The sequence below is a fragment of the Numida meleagris genome, chromosome 1 (genome assembly GCF_002078875.1).
Source record: "Numida meleagris isolate 19003 breed g44 Domestic line chromosome 1, NumMel1.0, whole genome shotgun sequence".
Taxonomy (NCBI): Eukaryota; Metazoa; Chordata; class Aves; order Galliformes; family Numididae; genus Numida; species Numida meleagris.
The window spans coordinates 116,241,263-116,256,114 of record NC_034409.1 but is presented as its reverse complement, the minus strand read 5'-3'; the positions used below and the strand labels follow the sequence as shown (position 1 = coordinate 116,256,114).

At 46.4% G+C, this 14,852-nt stretch overlaps 1 long non-coding RNA gene across 1 annotated transcript; it reads right to left on the bottom strand.

Annotated features, from left to right (window-relative positions):
* LOC110404489 lies at nt 5,755–12,991 on the bottom strand. Its single transcript, XR_002442275.1, has 3 exons — nt 12,536–12,991; nt 10,328–10,399; nt 5,755–7,074 (listed from the first exon to the last, which is right to left on the bottom strand). It is a non-coding gene; the product is annotated as an uncharacterized LOC110404489 (long non-coding RNA).

Sequence of the window (14,852 nt, the reverse complement as noted above, 5' to 3'; positions counted from 1 at the left end):
TAAAGAGCCAGCCAGCAAAAGAAAGCAGGCGTTTTCAAAAATCACAAATACAGCAAAGATAATGCAAGTCACTTTTAAATTAACAGCAACACTAACTCATTCTGGAGGACACATTATTAGAATATTTGTTTATAAACATAAGTGGTAAGACACCAGGCTTAAGGTTTTCACAACAATACTTTGACTGAAGAGCCCTTCGCAGCACTGTCCACCCAAAGAGGTCGCAGCATTTAGCAGAGCTGACTTGTTCACTCCCATGGGCTGACAAACACACTGCTGTTCTCCTAGCAGATATGGGAGCTGAGTCGTAGAAAATTAAGTCACTCGTGGGAGGGCCTTACAAGTACCCACAGTCATCCAGGTGTTGGCTGTGCAACCCAGTGAGTAGTGTTTCCTTCATGCTGCAGGTGCCCTCCTCAAAGTCCTCAGCTGCATCTTCAGCACCATGTGTTTGCCACCTCTGTGACATGGGCCTCTTCTGCACCAATTTAAACATCCTTAGTTTTTCTCCAGAAAGGAAGCTCAGCTACAATTTTGGAAAGGTTCTTGATTAACGATTAATGTGCTCATTCAAAAGTCACCTCCAGCAGCCAGCCTGCCCTGGAATATCTGCTTGTTTGTGGCCCTGCAGCTGGTGCCTCATCCCAAGCTCTTGCATTCTGCTTCACACACACCTTAATATTGCCTGCTGCCCCTTTGCTGCTGTGCAGAGGTGCACTTCGTATTTGGGAGCACGTGGAAGAAATGCAACAGAAAAAGGATATGAGCCCTTCAGCCTGGACAAGATACAATGCTATGACAGAAGCTTGCAAACTTCTAATGTCATTTTAAATCTTCAACCTTTTAAACCAGCATCAGGACTGCACCACAAGCAGGTTTTAATCTATCACTGCCTAAATCCGTGTATCTTTGTCCCAGGTGTTACCTTTGCTGTAGGAAATGTCTTATGATCCCTTGCTACTACAGCATTACACAGCCAAGATATGCTGCAGGATGTACCCATCTAACATCACAAAATACCAACATGTCAAGCAATTTCCATCTCAGCACCAACTGCATGTATACACAAGCTAAGCAGTACACATGCCCCTTCTTCAGTGACACAGGTTTGCAGAAGTCACCATTAGCCAATGATCACAGTGAATAACGACCAGAGTTCACAGAACAGTACGCTCATCTCATGGGAGGTGAGTGTGACCAGACGCAAGGGTCAAGAAACCTTTGCTGGCACTGGCAGCAAAAACTGGCAGATGAGGAATATGATGAACTCCAGAAGTTCATAACCATATGGTTGGTTGTTACAAGTGATGTACGTACTCTGATGGAGACATGCTATGCCAAGTGCAAGGTGCTGCACGTGGGTCAGGGCAATCTTAGACACGAGTACAGACTGAGAGATGAACTCCTTGGGAGCAGCCCTGCTAAGGACTCGGGGGTCCTGATGGATGAAAAGATGGACATGAGCAAGCAAAGGCTAAAGGTATCCTGGACTGCATCAAAAGAGGGGTGGCCAGCAGGGTGAGAGAGGTTACTGACCCCCTCTACTCTGCCTTAGTGAGGCCTCAGCTGGAGTACTGTGTCCAGGCCTGGGGCCCCCAACACAAGAATTATACGGAGCTGCTGGAGAGGGTCCAGAGGAGCCATGAGAATTTTCACAGGGCTGGAGCACCTCTCCTATGATGAAAGATTGAGGGAGTTGGGATTGTTTAGCTTGGAGAAGAGAAGGCTCCAGGAAGACCTCATTGTGATCTTCCAGTACTTGAAAGGAGCTCACAAGCAGCAGAGGGACCAACTTTTTACACAGGTAGACAGTGAAAGGACAAGTGGTAATGAATTTAAACTGAAAGAGGGGAGGTTTAGGTTAGATGTTAGGAAGAAATTCTTTACTCAGAAGGTGATGTGGCACTGGCACAGGCTGCCCAGAGAAGCTGTGGGTGCCCCATCCCTGAAGGCACTCAAGGCCAGGCTTCATGGGTTCCTGGGCAGTCTGATCTAGTGGTTGGCAACCGTGCCAACAGCAGGGGGGTTGGACCTAACTGACCTTAGAGGTCCCTTCCAACCCAAGCTATTCTATGATTCTACGCAGGGAAATGGGGAGAGGCAGAGCCATGGAAGCATGAAAGCATCCAAGGCTTTCCAAAGGCAGCTAGATGTGTTGAGAATGAGCTGTGGTCAGGTCTTCATATCAGAAAAACATGGAGCAAAACAACACTGCTTCTCTGCTTACTGGAGGAAAAAAAAAAACCCTCTTAAAAGTGGAGCATAAACCAGGATTCCAGGACTCCTCAAGGCTTCCCTGCAGGGTGGTGGGAGCTCGGTTCTACAAAACCATGCAGAAAAGGGAGGTGATAATTCCCTGGTGACATTTCACTTAACACTTTTCTGGTAGGCAATAATTCATGTGTGCCACAGGAACCAGCATAATGGAAGCAGGCTCTGTCTCCAACAAGTGTGTTAATATATTTGTAGCGCATGAAGGCCATTATTATGAGCTTAGTCCAAGTTTCAATGAAAGCAGTATAAAGCTCACCCAGCCTTTGCTACATTAGGCACTTTTGCTTCAGTGATGTTGTTGTTTGGCAAGCTGAACACTACAAGACTTCAAAGAAGAGAAAGCCCAAGCCTGACCCAGGCACCAAATGCACAGGACTATGACAGGCTTTAGGTCCGCCACATCTCCCCCACCTCCCTGCCAGGCAGGACAACAGCTGCAGCTTAAGCAAGTGCACGTAATCATGTGGACGCAAACCCTGAAGTAGTGCATGCTCACACTGGGAAAACAAGGGAAGTCTGAAGAGTACTAGTTGCTAATTCACAACAGAAGGCTAGGAGCAGAAAAGCTGGGGAATAGTCTCTCACCACCTCCTTTTTCCAGCAACTTCTTTCCTCCTTGTTTATCTCCTGACAATTTACATGCACATTCCCATTGTATGCATAGGCTTCTTTGTACAGCTAAAACTACATTTTCTTAAGAGCTGGTTTCTCTTCACCGTTGGTAACAGCAGCGCTTAAACTAAAAGAGGGGAAATTTACATTCAATGTTAGGAAGAAATTCCTTCCTCAAAGGGCAGGAGGTGTGGGCACGGGCTGCCCAGAGAAGCTGTGGTGCTCCATCCCTGGAAGCGCTCAAGGCCAGGTTGGATGGGAGCCTGGGCAGCTGAGCTGGTGGGGGGCAGCCCAGGGGGTTGGAACTAGATGGGCTTTAAGGTCCCTCCCTACCTGGGCCATTCTGTGATGATGATTCTACGATTGTTATTGCAACCCAACATAATACCACATTCTTACACATTTTTGAGGGCTGCTGTGGGCTAAAACATGTGATACGTGAAAGAGAGGAAAAATGGGGCAAACGGGGGCTGAAAGCACTGCAAAATCAATAACAAACTGTATCTGTGAATGCTATTTTTAGTTACAATCTTAGAAACAGTATCAATGATGAATACCACCTTTGTGCCTCAGCTACTTTTCAGAAGCTTTATCCCTTGTTCTTGTGGCTTTACCACTGCTGTTCAAGTAACAGATTCATCCAGGCAGACTACCACGTAAATTGGCTGCAGAGCTGCAACTCCTTTTGCCACGTGTTACTGTATAGAAGCTAATTAGCCCCACTGAGACCCAGGCTTCAACAGCTTGAGTGCATCTGTGAACCCAGTCTTACCACCGGGGGACACCCCTTTGGCCAGCACAGGGCCAAAACTCCCCACACCAGGCACCCACCCCAGTTGCCCCAAAGCAGGGGCCAAGTGGAGAAAGGGGAGAATTAAGGCTCTCTTGAGTCCTTGCTACGCTCTTCTTACAAGCCCTGGCTTCCTGCTATACACAGCATTTTGTTAATTACTGAGAATATGAAATCATGCTGTGCATCACCTTTCACACCAATAGTGTGAAGACGTGGTCCAGATATGGCTCCGAGAGCACTAGGAACGAGTTCCTTAAGCTTTTTGGTTACACTCCATGAGATCACTTTGCCTGCTGAGGATTTCTGGAGCCTGTCGCCCTTCTATTCTTGAACAACTGTGCAGACCACCACCTTGCCACAAAATCCTCTCCCCAGCACTTAAGCCTACAGGTCTGCCCATGGTCTGCCTTCTCCAGCCATCCCTGGTTTCCAGTGAGCACATCTCTGTGGTTGGCTCTAATAGGCACACACTGTCTCTATGGCAATGAGAGACGGGGAAGTGCCTGAGAAAGATGCTGCAGAAGTACTGTGTCTGGCACCAGGAGGAGACAGCAGAATGTGCAGAAGCCTGGAGGGAAATGTTCCCTGCAGGCTTAAGAAAGTGATGTGGCCATAGGATGACATAAGTGACCCAGAGGAGGATAAGCAATGTCTTTCTGTTTTCTCAAGTCAAGCTTTTCTTCCAAACAATGTTTTAATTACCTTTATTTATAACAGATTAAATTTTAACTATGTAGTACTATAAAAAGCGTTTATTACATTATCACTCAGCTCTATCTTCATCAGGCTCCTGTATAGGAGGAAACGCATCCTTTCTAGCTTTCTAGTGCAGTGTGCTATGTATTTCACTGTAGTGCTGGAAGGGGTGTTATGAAATAACAAGTGCTGCATAAGAGTACTTTCAGGTGCTCTCTGTATTTATGTCAGGCTTTTCCCACTCTGGAAGAACTGCAATTAAAAGGCACTGTATTAGCATAAAAACATATTTACCTCAAAAAATACCTACTTTTCTGTTTTCTGATCAATGACTCTGAAGAGGAAAGCAAAAAAAGGTAAAACCTTCTCATTCACTCTTCATTGTTTGTTTCATTTCTAACACCCTCTTCAGACAAGAACAATGACACAGCCTTGTCAGGCTTAGCCTCTCTGTATGGCTGTCAGTTCTCTGGTACCAGTACAATCTTGCCTCATATACAGGAGCAAGAGAGGTTATGTTTAAAAATGTACATTTTAATGTGGGGGGAGAATTCAATGTATTACTAGATGAAGTGCAATAAAATCTCCAAGCCTTTGCTGCTGATAGAGTCTAAACTACTGGTTGTGATGAAGACAATAGGACAGGGATTATTAGTCATATTTTTACTATTCATGTTCACAATTTTAATCCTGCATGTACCTATTTTGCTTTCAAAAAAACCACCAAGAAGACAAAGACCACCTTTCCATTTAAACCCTAAAAATAAGCTACCTACAAAAGCTCACCTCTAAAATATCAGGGGGCAGATTCACCGCATCGCTTTTTACTTGCACCAGGGAAAGTAAGTAGTAATGCAGCACATTTGCAAGCCTGTTCACCTGCACTGCATTCCTGCTGCATGCTGCTTCACAGCCACCTATGCTCTACAAATGGGGAATGGGGGAAGGACGAACAGGAAGAGAAAGGAAGAGAAAGAAGTATACAATCCTAAAGTCACTGGAGAAATCAATTTGTAGGTAATATATTCAAGTTCCATATGTCTGTGTAAACAAAAGATCAGGACTTAGCTATAAATCTGCATATGGCACACACAACTTTTTCTGGAACGACTCCCTGAGAACACACACTGCTGCCCTACTGCTGAGGTTTTCAAAGCCCACAGCTTTTCTAAAAAGGAAAATGTCTGCACCTCACACATTCCAACTTTGTGTGGGTGTCTAACCGACTTGGTTACCAAAGAAACTAGTTCGTGTTCTCCACCAGTTAAAACTAATATTGCTATTAGAATAAATAATTTCAAGGAGAGGAAAGGAGGGGGAAAGGGAAAAAAAAAAAAAAAAAAGCCATGACTGCACTGCAGATTTGTAACAACCAATTAATGGCCAGAGAGAAATGCCAGAGCCTCTGCCACAGAGCTCTCAGGTCCCTGCCCGGAGCAGAGCAGCCTTTGCTCTCTGCGCGCACACTTCAAACCCAAGCCCACACCGCTGCGTTCACGCACCGCCGCCCTGCCTACATGACGTGCTTTCTGCAGGAGTGAGGAAAAGTTGCAGACATCTCCTGCTGTTGCCAAGACACTCTGACACTTGCTCAGAGACACTCGGCGGCTGCTGCATGCTTCGACTTCCCACACCTCGCTGCTGCACCGCGGCCCCGCCGAGCTGCCTCAGCCCTCCGTCCTGCTTCTCCGCGCCTCATCTCCCCGCCACTGCTCTGGGAACCCGCCAGGATCTGCCCCAAAGCCGCCCGCTTGGGACGTGCCCAGTCCCACCCCGTGGGCCCCGCAGCCACCAAATGGCGCCGCGGCCCCGCGCAGGGCCGTGCCCCTACCCCGACCAGCCCCGGCCTGCCCCGGCCCGCGGGAGCGCTGCCCAACACCGCCGCCCCGTGGCCGCCGCCGCCCGGCACTGCCCGGTGCTGCCCATCGGGCTTGAGGGTGAGAGCCCTGCTTTCTGCGCGAGAACTAATCGAGTTTTTTTTGTTTTTGTTTTTGTTTGGTTTCTTTTTTCCCGAGTTATCCTCCGCTGCATCTCCAGTGACTGTAAAATTACCTTTTCTTCTCACCTCTGAAAGCTTGATTTTGCCAAACTGTGGCTGCTCCTCACCTCCCACTCCGCTCCCCTCTCAGGCTGCAGCCACATTTCACCCCTGCCTAGGCCATGCTAAGCCACTGCTCCACATCAGTGACCGAGCGATGAGCGTTACCCTCATTTTCTCTTTCATACAGAGGCTCTTCAGCTCTGACAAGAAGACAGCTAACGAATGCCAGGAGCTGAGACTGCGCTCAGCCCCCTTCTGCAGCTCTGATGGGCTGACGGTTGGACTAGATGATCTTAGTGGTCTTTCCATCCTTAATGGTTCCATGATTCTCAACCCCAGTCGAGCACACTCCTCCTGTGCTTTCACCCAAACGGAATTGCTCTTCCCAGCCCCCACGTGTCAGAGTCCCCAGGCAGTCAGGCACAGCAGGAAAAGGCAAGGACAGAACCTAATTTTTAATCTAATAATCTAACACAACTGCATAACTCACAAATGCTTCCTCTTCTTTCTCTGATGGCTTCTGCTTTGCTCAGTCACAGCTTCCTTCCAGCATTCATGGCAAGACAGAGGGCCCAGCCTCCAGGGAACAGGCTCATTGCATATGCAACTCACTTTCCCTAATTTCCATTGATCCTGGACACCTAATAAGGGATCAAGCCTAAAAAAAAAAAGCAAATGTGTAACCATGCAAGTACAATGTGCGCACACACTGAGGCCAAATTAAGGTCATATTGACTTCTCGAATTAGGTGTCTCTGAACGCTTCAGTGCTTCACTCTGCAACCTGAATGTTTTTAAACATGTGTTTGTACATAAATTCTGGAAGGGGGATGTTGTTAAAGCATGTGGCCTCCCATCCCCCCTGTGAATCCCCGTGTTTCAGAGGGGCCACAGCAGATCTGAACTCCTAATACACAGTTAAGAAGGAAACTTTCCAAGGAATTCCAATGAAACAGTCCCTTTGCTGGGATTGCTGCTGTTCTTCTCTGGCAGCAGAGGAGAGGGAACACAAAGAAGAGGATGCATGGTGGTAGTTACAAAGGTATCTCTGTTCATTTCCCAGTCCTGTAAGCAATGTGTTCCCCAAGCCTGGGATTATCTCTTGGTGTTACATTCTACCTGGTCCCATTCTCCTTCTGCACCATTATTCCCCAACAGCTTCCTACAATTTCTGCATTTCCATGCATCTCTGTTCCTTGCCATTCCAGTCAGACTGATTCACCTTCCACGATATCAGTGGAGGACGCACAAAATGTATATACGTAAACAATCTAAACAATCTCCATGGACTTAGCAGAATTGCCAGGGACCAGAGCAGCCCCTGGCTTCCAAAAAAAGCAATTGCAAAGCCCCACATCAAGGATGCTAAACGCAGCGTGATTTTAGCAGCCATCTCCTAGGAACCATCTGCTAAGCATGTGCAAATAGTGACTTTTGAGATTATTATGAGTTAGTGAATTCAGGAAGAATTCTAAAGGAACAGCAAGAGGACGCTCTAAGTACTACCGTGACATAAGTATTACAGAATAATGAAATCCTGGTTTTAGTTTCGGGAACAACATTCATCTCCCATGAATGTATGTTTGCAGCAGCCTTGAGGGAAAAAAAAAATACTCCTCTTAATGATTTCCTCAATACTTAACAGTAAATTTCATTGAAATATAAAGCAGTCTTTCCTCATATGAGATTTCCATGCAGTCAAAATAAAGTGTGTGCTTTCAGGTGCAAAGCCAAACTCAATTAGTATTATACACAAACCAGAGCACACCCTGAATTCTGATCAGAGGCAAGATGATGATTCATACTGCCATGGTCTGCACGTTCGTATTTGCTAGGAAAGCCAGTGTACGGATTGATAAGAGGTTTTGATCTAAAAATAGGCACACATGCCATTTTAAACATTTGCCTTAGAAAATTAGGTTTTGACATTCAGTTTTAATTGTGTGTCATCTAATGCTGATGGGCACTTACCCAGGTAGAACACCAACTCCTTGATTAAAATGTAAAATAACATGTTAAATTCACAGTAATAATACAATTCCGCTTTCATGAGTGGAAAGTGATGTTTGGAATGCAGCTTTCATAGAAAGCACAACCAAAAAACTCTCTGAAGATCAAATGGATGTTGTACAGTAGGAGAATCCCCTGCTTCTGTTATTACCTCAGGAGCATCAGGAACAATCAGAACATCAAGCCACTCCTGTGAAGGCATGCAGGGGAAATAGGAAGCTGTTTTCTTACTTTGCATACACACCTGCTTAAATCTCTAGTACTTCTGAACTGAAAATGTGCTCCATAAGTGCTCTCCGTCAGTGCTCTATGCATTTCACCTGTTCATAAGATGCACACCTGTGACGTACTGCAGTGGGTTTCTTTCAGCATTGTATATTTCTTGTTTTGTCAGGGAAGCTTTTTATTGCTTAAAAAAAAAGACCAGACAGGCTGTTGTCTAACACAGCCCTCAGAAACCTTCAGCTACTGCCCTGTACACTCTCTGCTTGGCAGCACGGGGTAAGTAAGTAACAAGGCATTTTAAAGTGCTACTTGAAAGCTGCTATATGCTTTAGTGATCACATTTAACATAAGGGATGTATGAATAGTCAATCTCCTGCTTTTAATCTATTTTGTTTTGCTTGTTTAGTTCGCTCCTTAAAATTCCTAATTGGTCTTCTATTTTCTCCTGAAGGTAGGCAGTCCCCGACTTCATTCCTGAGTACTTAAAGCAATGCAGGAGAAAGACACGTTTGTGACAGACAGAAAGGACAGCAGCAGCTCAAGACGTGACAGAGAAACAGCACAGAGGTGCAGCCAAACTCTTGTCAAGCACGTACCTGGTGCAATTGCCTGGTGTGTGCTGAGAAAGGAGGCTGGAGTAGGGCTATGACAGTGGTTATACAGGATTCATGTTTTCCTGCGAAGCTGAGAATGGGCTGAGTACAGAGTAATTAAAACTCACCTCCCCTTTACTTTTCATAGGATTACTTGGCTGATTTCAGTACTTAATAACAATTGATAAAGCATTAGAAAGGGAACATTATGAACGATCTTATGAATAAGGTTTCCCTGGTCTGAATACTGTACAAGTCGGCATTGCTATTTCCCATCGTATTTCCTACATGCTGTTAAATTGCTGATTCTGCTTTCTCCACTCCCAGTGAGAAGCAGCTTTTCTCATCCCCATTTTAAAGAAACAAAGTCATGGGGAGAAGTGGCAGAACCTGCTTCCTGGAGCTTTCAGTCCTTGGCCCATACTTCCACCAATGCTCACGGCTTGTCCTGTCAATGATGCAGAAAATCTCTGAGAGTTTAAAACCTAGCCAACCTGATACCAGTTCACACACGCACTCTGAAAAGCTGAGGAAAAAATGTAAGAGATTTTTTTTTAATGTCCTTTACTGAAGGTCTCTTACTTTATAGCCAACTACACTGTCAATATGACTCAATACGCAATCTAGATGCAGGTGGAAGAACGTGACAGAGCAGCATGAAGAAAATTCTGAGTCAGAGTGTGCTGTCCAAGAGCTGCACATCCGTAATTCATATTTAGATAATTCTCTTTACTAACAGCTTTTGGGACACAAAGCTGAGCCAAAGGCTATAAAGGGCATCTAAGTCAGAATGCGAAGCAGTTAACAGGGCAGAATAGACTGGCCAGCGCTGCCTCTACAGCTTGGCTGCTGTGCCAGGGACTACCAACTGTTTTCTGTTCTTGTAGGTGAACTATGAAGCTGTCCTCCATCTCAGTAACAAATGTCTCTGCATTCGCAAATCACAGACTGTTTTTCTTTTACTTTATCAGATGTGCGTGTGGGACACCTAACCTACTCTTGAGCTATATCCCAGAGTCACAGAAAATAGTGCTGGCAGACAGAGACATCACAAGGGATTAGCTGTGCTCATGTCGCACCTTACCAATTCATTCAGCTGCCTTTAATATCCTCCAATAATGGAAAGTCCGCACGCTTCTCAGGTGACCCGAGTACTCTGCAAAAGATATTGCCATCAGAAAGTTTTGCTAGCGTATGACTTAAATGTCCCCTAGATTCACTTATGCCTGTAAGTATTTTTATATATACATATGTATTTAGATATATGTATACAAACAAACATGCGTCTACATATATGCCATCTATATATGGTGTATATACAGTTGCATACACATATATCTGTGTATATAGGTGTATACATGCATACATTTATCCTGAATTTGAAATCAAATGCTATCCTATTTCACTATCTCCATGTGTGTTTTCTTTTGCTTTTACTCGCAACCTACTTGTTTTGCCCAGTTTTATGTGAAGAGACATCAACGGAAAAGAAACATTCACACTACTCTAGGAGTTACGCTCTGCCAAAATTCCAGTGTCTCCAGACATATTTACTAAACTCCTAGTTAACATTTTGTTTTCTACTAAAACTTGCCTCTTCTAAACCGAAGAAGCCTTAATTTTATACAACTAACAGTGAATTCCTGTTTTCCTAGAATAATTTATCCCTAAATAATAATTCTTTTTTCTGCTTGTCTCTTGAATGCTGAATAATGCAATTGTTTTTCTCATATCGTCAGGGTTACTCTAATGTGAACTGCATGTTGTGCACACAAGATAGTACATAAACATATACACTTCTTCATTGGTCAAAAGACTTTCATCCTAAAGATTATATTGTTTAAGACTGTCCTCTGCTTCCTTGGACAAATTCATGTTCTTGACAAAGTAAGTGCATTTCCTATTTTTAGGAAGCCACATCATCCAGTTATCTGCTAAAACTACATTCAATTAACATCAACCAGACTGGGACAGCGGGCAGATTTATTGTGCTGTCTTGTCTGCTTATTTTATTTCTTAAAATGTAGTATGAAAGCTGTAAATTGACTCGTCTGCTTATATTAGCTGTTACATTTCAGTACATCAGGACCATTTACGCTGCATTTCAAAATAAGAACTTAATCCATCTTTCTGCAAGGAAGGACCTTTTTTTAGGCCATTGTTTGTGGCGAAGGAAAGACCCTTTCCTAATGCTGGAGGCAGTGCTGACAGAGGTGTCAGCAGTCACTGTTTTGAAACGAACAAGTGAGAGGCCAGGATTAACAACTGAGTCAGTCACAAGCATCAACGAGCCTAGCCAAAAATATAGCCAGAGAATGATGGTCCAAAGGCTTTCACTTAAGTGAGTCTGCATCTAACAGAATATGGGAGAATCTAAGCAAAAGCAAAGCTTTGTTTCTGTGCAGCCTATGCCAACATTAAAGGGAACAGAATCATCCTTCCCCTCTACCGAGTTTTCATACAAGCAAAGGAAAAGCACAGGCTCCCTGTGACATTACAGTTTTTCAGTCTGCTCATGCTAATGGCACAACCAGGGATCTCCCATTTTTGCATCATCACTGCCAGCTAATGGAGCATCTCAGAGACAGACCACAGAGCCGCAGTTCAGCCACACGGGGCACTTCCCTCTTTTTATTACACTCTATAAAAGATAAGTCACACACGCTTTCTCTTAGCAGTCTTCATGAATCAGCAAAGAGCTGCCGAAGAGTGACCATTAGGGCCTTCGGGAAAGACACAGGTGTCAGCTGTCAAAGTACTACTTGGTGATTTACATTCTTTTTATATGTCTCTGTATCCACTAGGCCAGTGAGGAGCACTTACGTATTTGCATTTTCAGGACTGGCTGCAAAAAGCAGACGCGTTCATGCAGCACCAGGAGAGAGGATTTCTTTCCTTTTAGCTCACGTAAAAAGATCCCCCCTGGTTCCTGTGTCCCCTCCCAAGATCTGCATTAGCAAGTCCAATTAGCGTACATATGGCCTGCCATGGGTGGCAGAACATCAGGACACCCGGGAGTGCAATGCCAAAGTGCACGCACAGCCATAGCTCTCCTTCACCGTTACCTCTTTTTTTCCCTTCCGTTCGATGAACGCTAGGGGCTCACAGACACGAGAGGAGGAATTTCAACAAGGCTGACTGCGCCAGTCGCCTGTCTCAGGAGGTAAGGAATCAGCCATCTTGAATTCTGGCAATGAAATCTGTGAGTGCAGGTGACAAACACGCATGGCCATCCCTTGGCCTTGGTTGATTCATTAAATATAAATAATTATTTGCACTAAGACCAACTTACAATTTCCCATGGTGTTTCTCTAACACCCTTTTCAGTAGAAGCAAATTGCCATCCCTGTGCTGTATGTATCAGTGAAGAGATTGGTACTTTTGGGTAATCTTCTGCAACGGGACCCAGCCTGGAATTAGGGAGACCTTCTACTCTGCTCTCCTGTTAACTGCAAACAGATAAAAACCACCAACCAATTCTGAGGTTCCCTCACCAATAAGTGATGGGAGATTAACTTTGTCATTAACCTTGTCTGTGCCCTCACCAATTTAATTGGCGTTGGCCCAGGTCCCAGGCCTAAGGCCAAGAAATAGCAAGCAGAGCACAGCTGGGTGATAAGATGGGAACTGCTGCTTTCCCCAGCCACCTTGGGCTGGCCACTCGGCATTCTGATCCCTTGGCACAAAGCAGAACGGCTCAACACATCAGCACCCAGGCTTTCCATAGGTACAAATGAAAATAATATGGGGAACTTCAGTGAAAAAGGGGTTGTATCCCTTATCAACCTAGCCTTTGTTACCCGTTACCAAAGTCTCCTTGGAGATCTTTTCTTTTAGTTCCTTCTCAAAAACAGAGAAGACTCTGTTACCCGTCTCCCCACCGTGGGTAACCTTGTTCCCTCCAAACTCCAGCTGGAACATGCATCATACATTGCTCAGTGCTCTGCTGCAAAAATCATTCCCCAATCACAGCACTAAATCCAATGCACACGCTCCTAAAATACCTCCTCTGGTTCCTCATGCCTAACAGAACAGCGCAAAATCCCAGCTCTCTGCATACCTCCTGTGGCCATCCCAGCTGCTCCACCACCTTTCCTTTCCCCAAGGCCATCCTCGCTCATCTGAAGTCACCCATCAGGAGCCCCTCCTCCAGCATTTCTCGGCTTTTTCTTTCACAGGACCCCTTTGGGAAGGGAGGAGAAAGGGGTTAGTAATGCTAACTCGCAGGGAGCTGCTGAGCATCGGTCTCTTTACACAGGTCTGAGAGAAGTGTTCTGCTCTCAAGAGCAGACCTAAACCCTGCGCAGATGCTGTCTCTATGAGTCACGCCTTCCTCCATCTCCCTTTTACACTGTCCCCAAAAGTGGCTGCCCTGCGGCATTCACTTTGAAATGACATAATCACATTGTCCTCCCCCTCATTATCCCGCTTCGCAGCACCTGCACCTCATTGGATGGTCATCTCTTCCCATTCTTCTCTCCTTAATTTAGTTTGGGAACTCTCTAGAGCAATGAGACATCATTATCTATTTTGTGAAGCGCCATTCAAAGCTGTAGCGGAGTGGCACACAGACATGATGGAAATCCTGCCCACTCGCTCCCTGTAGAAGACAGGTGGAGCTGGGGGGTGCTCAGCAGGGACAGGGCTGCTCCCTACGGCCCAGACCAGCCTGCAGACCCCAGCCTCAGCGTGCTGACAGCTGTGCTGGGTGCCAGCTCCTCGCGCTGGCTTTGCTGAGGTTGCTGTGGAGAAATGGCTGCCTGCTGAAATAATTAATAGTCCCCTTCATTTTGAGTAATGATAAAAGTCAATTAATGGAGACCAAAAGCAATATGACACTGCCAGTAGCAATGACAAATGCTCTTTGTGAGCTGCCAATGACAAGGAGCACGAGGCATGCACCCTGCTGGGCTGGGACAAGGCAAACTGGGAGAACCAGGGTGCATCAGTGGCCCTAGCCCAACTCCGCTCAGTCAGGCGATCCCCTCACTGGCCACGTTGGAAGGAATGGAACACAGGTTTAGCCTTCAAGCATGACCTTGCTGTGACGGAAGAAGTGGGTACTATGGCAAGGCAGCTTTGTGTGAAAACATGAGCTCGGGTGAGACACCGCAGAGATGCACAGGGAGGGACAATGTCTGTCAGCCCAGCAGTAACCGCACCAGGGACCCGCTGCTGCTCACACAGCGACAGGTGTAACACCCTCAGATGGAAACTTCCCCTTCGCCCACCGGCACACAGCGGGCCGGGCAGCAGCTGGGCCCTCACACCAGCACCGCCGAGGTGACACCTAAAAGCCAGGGGCAGCTGACAAGCACCAGGAACCCGAATAGCCTCTTGCCCCTTGTCAGACACGCACGTTTGCGCCCGCTCTGTTCTTTAAGCTCAACGCGTACTTCGAAGCGAGACCGCGCCCCGCGCCCCGCGCCGGGAGGCACCGCCGGCGCCCGGAGCTGCACGGGGGCTACGCAGGGGTCCCGGGGACGGCGGCCCGGGCAAGTGCGGCCCCGCCGCAGGCTCCCGGCCGCCCTAATGGGCATGTGCGGAACGCGCCGCACATGCCCACTCTGCCGCCTGAGGCCGGGGGCTGCCGGGCAGCGGGGCGCGCC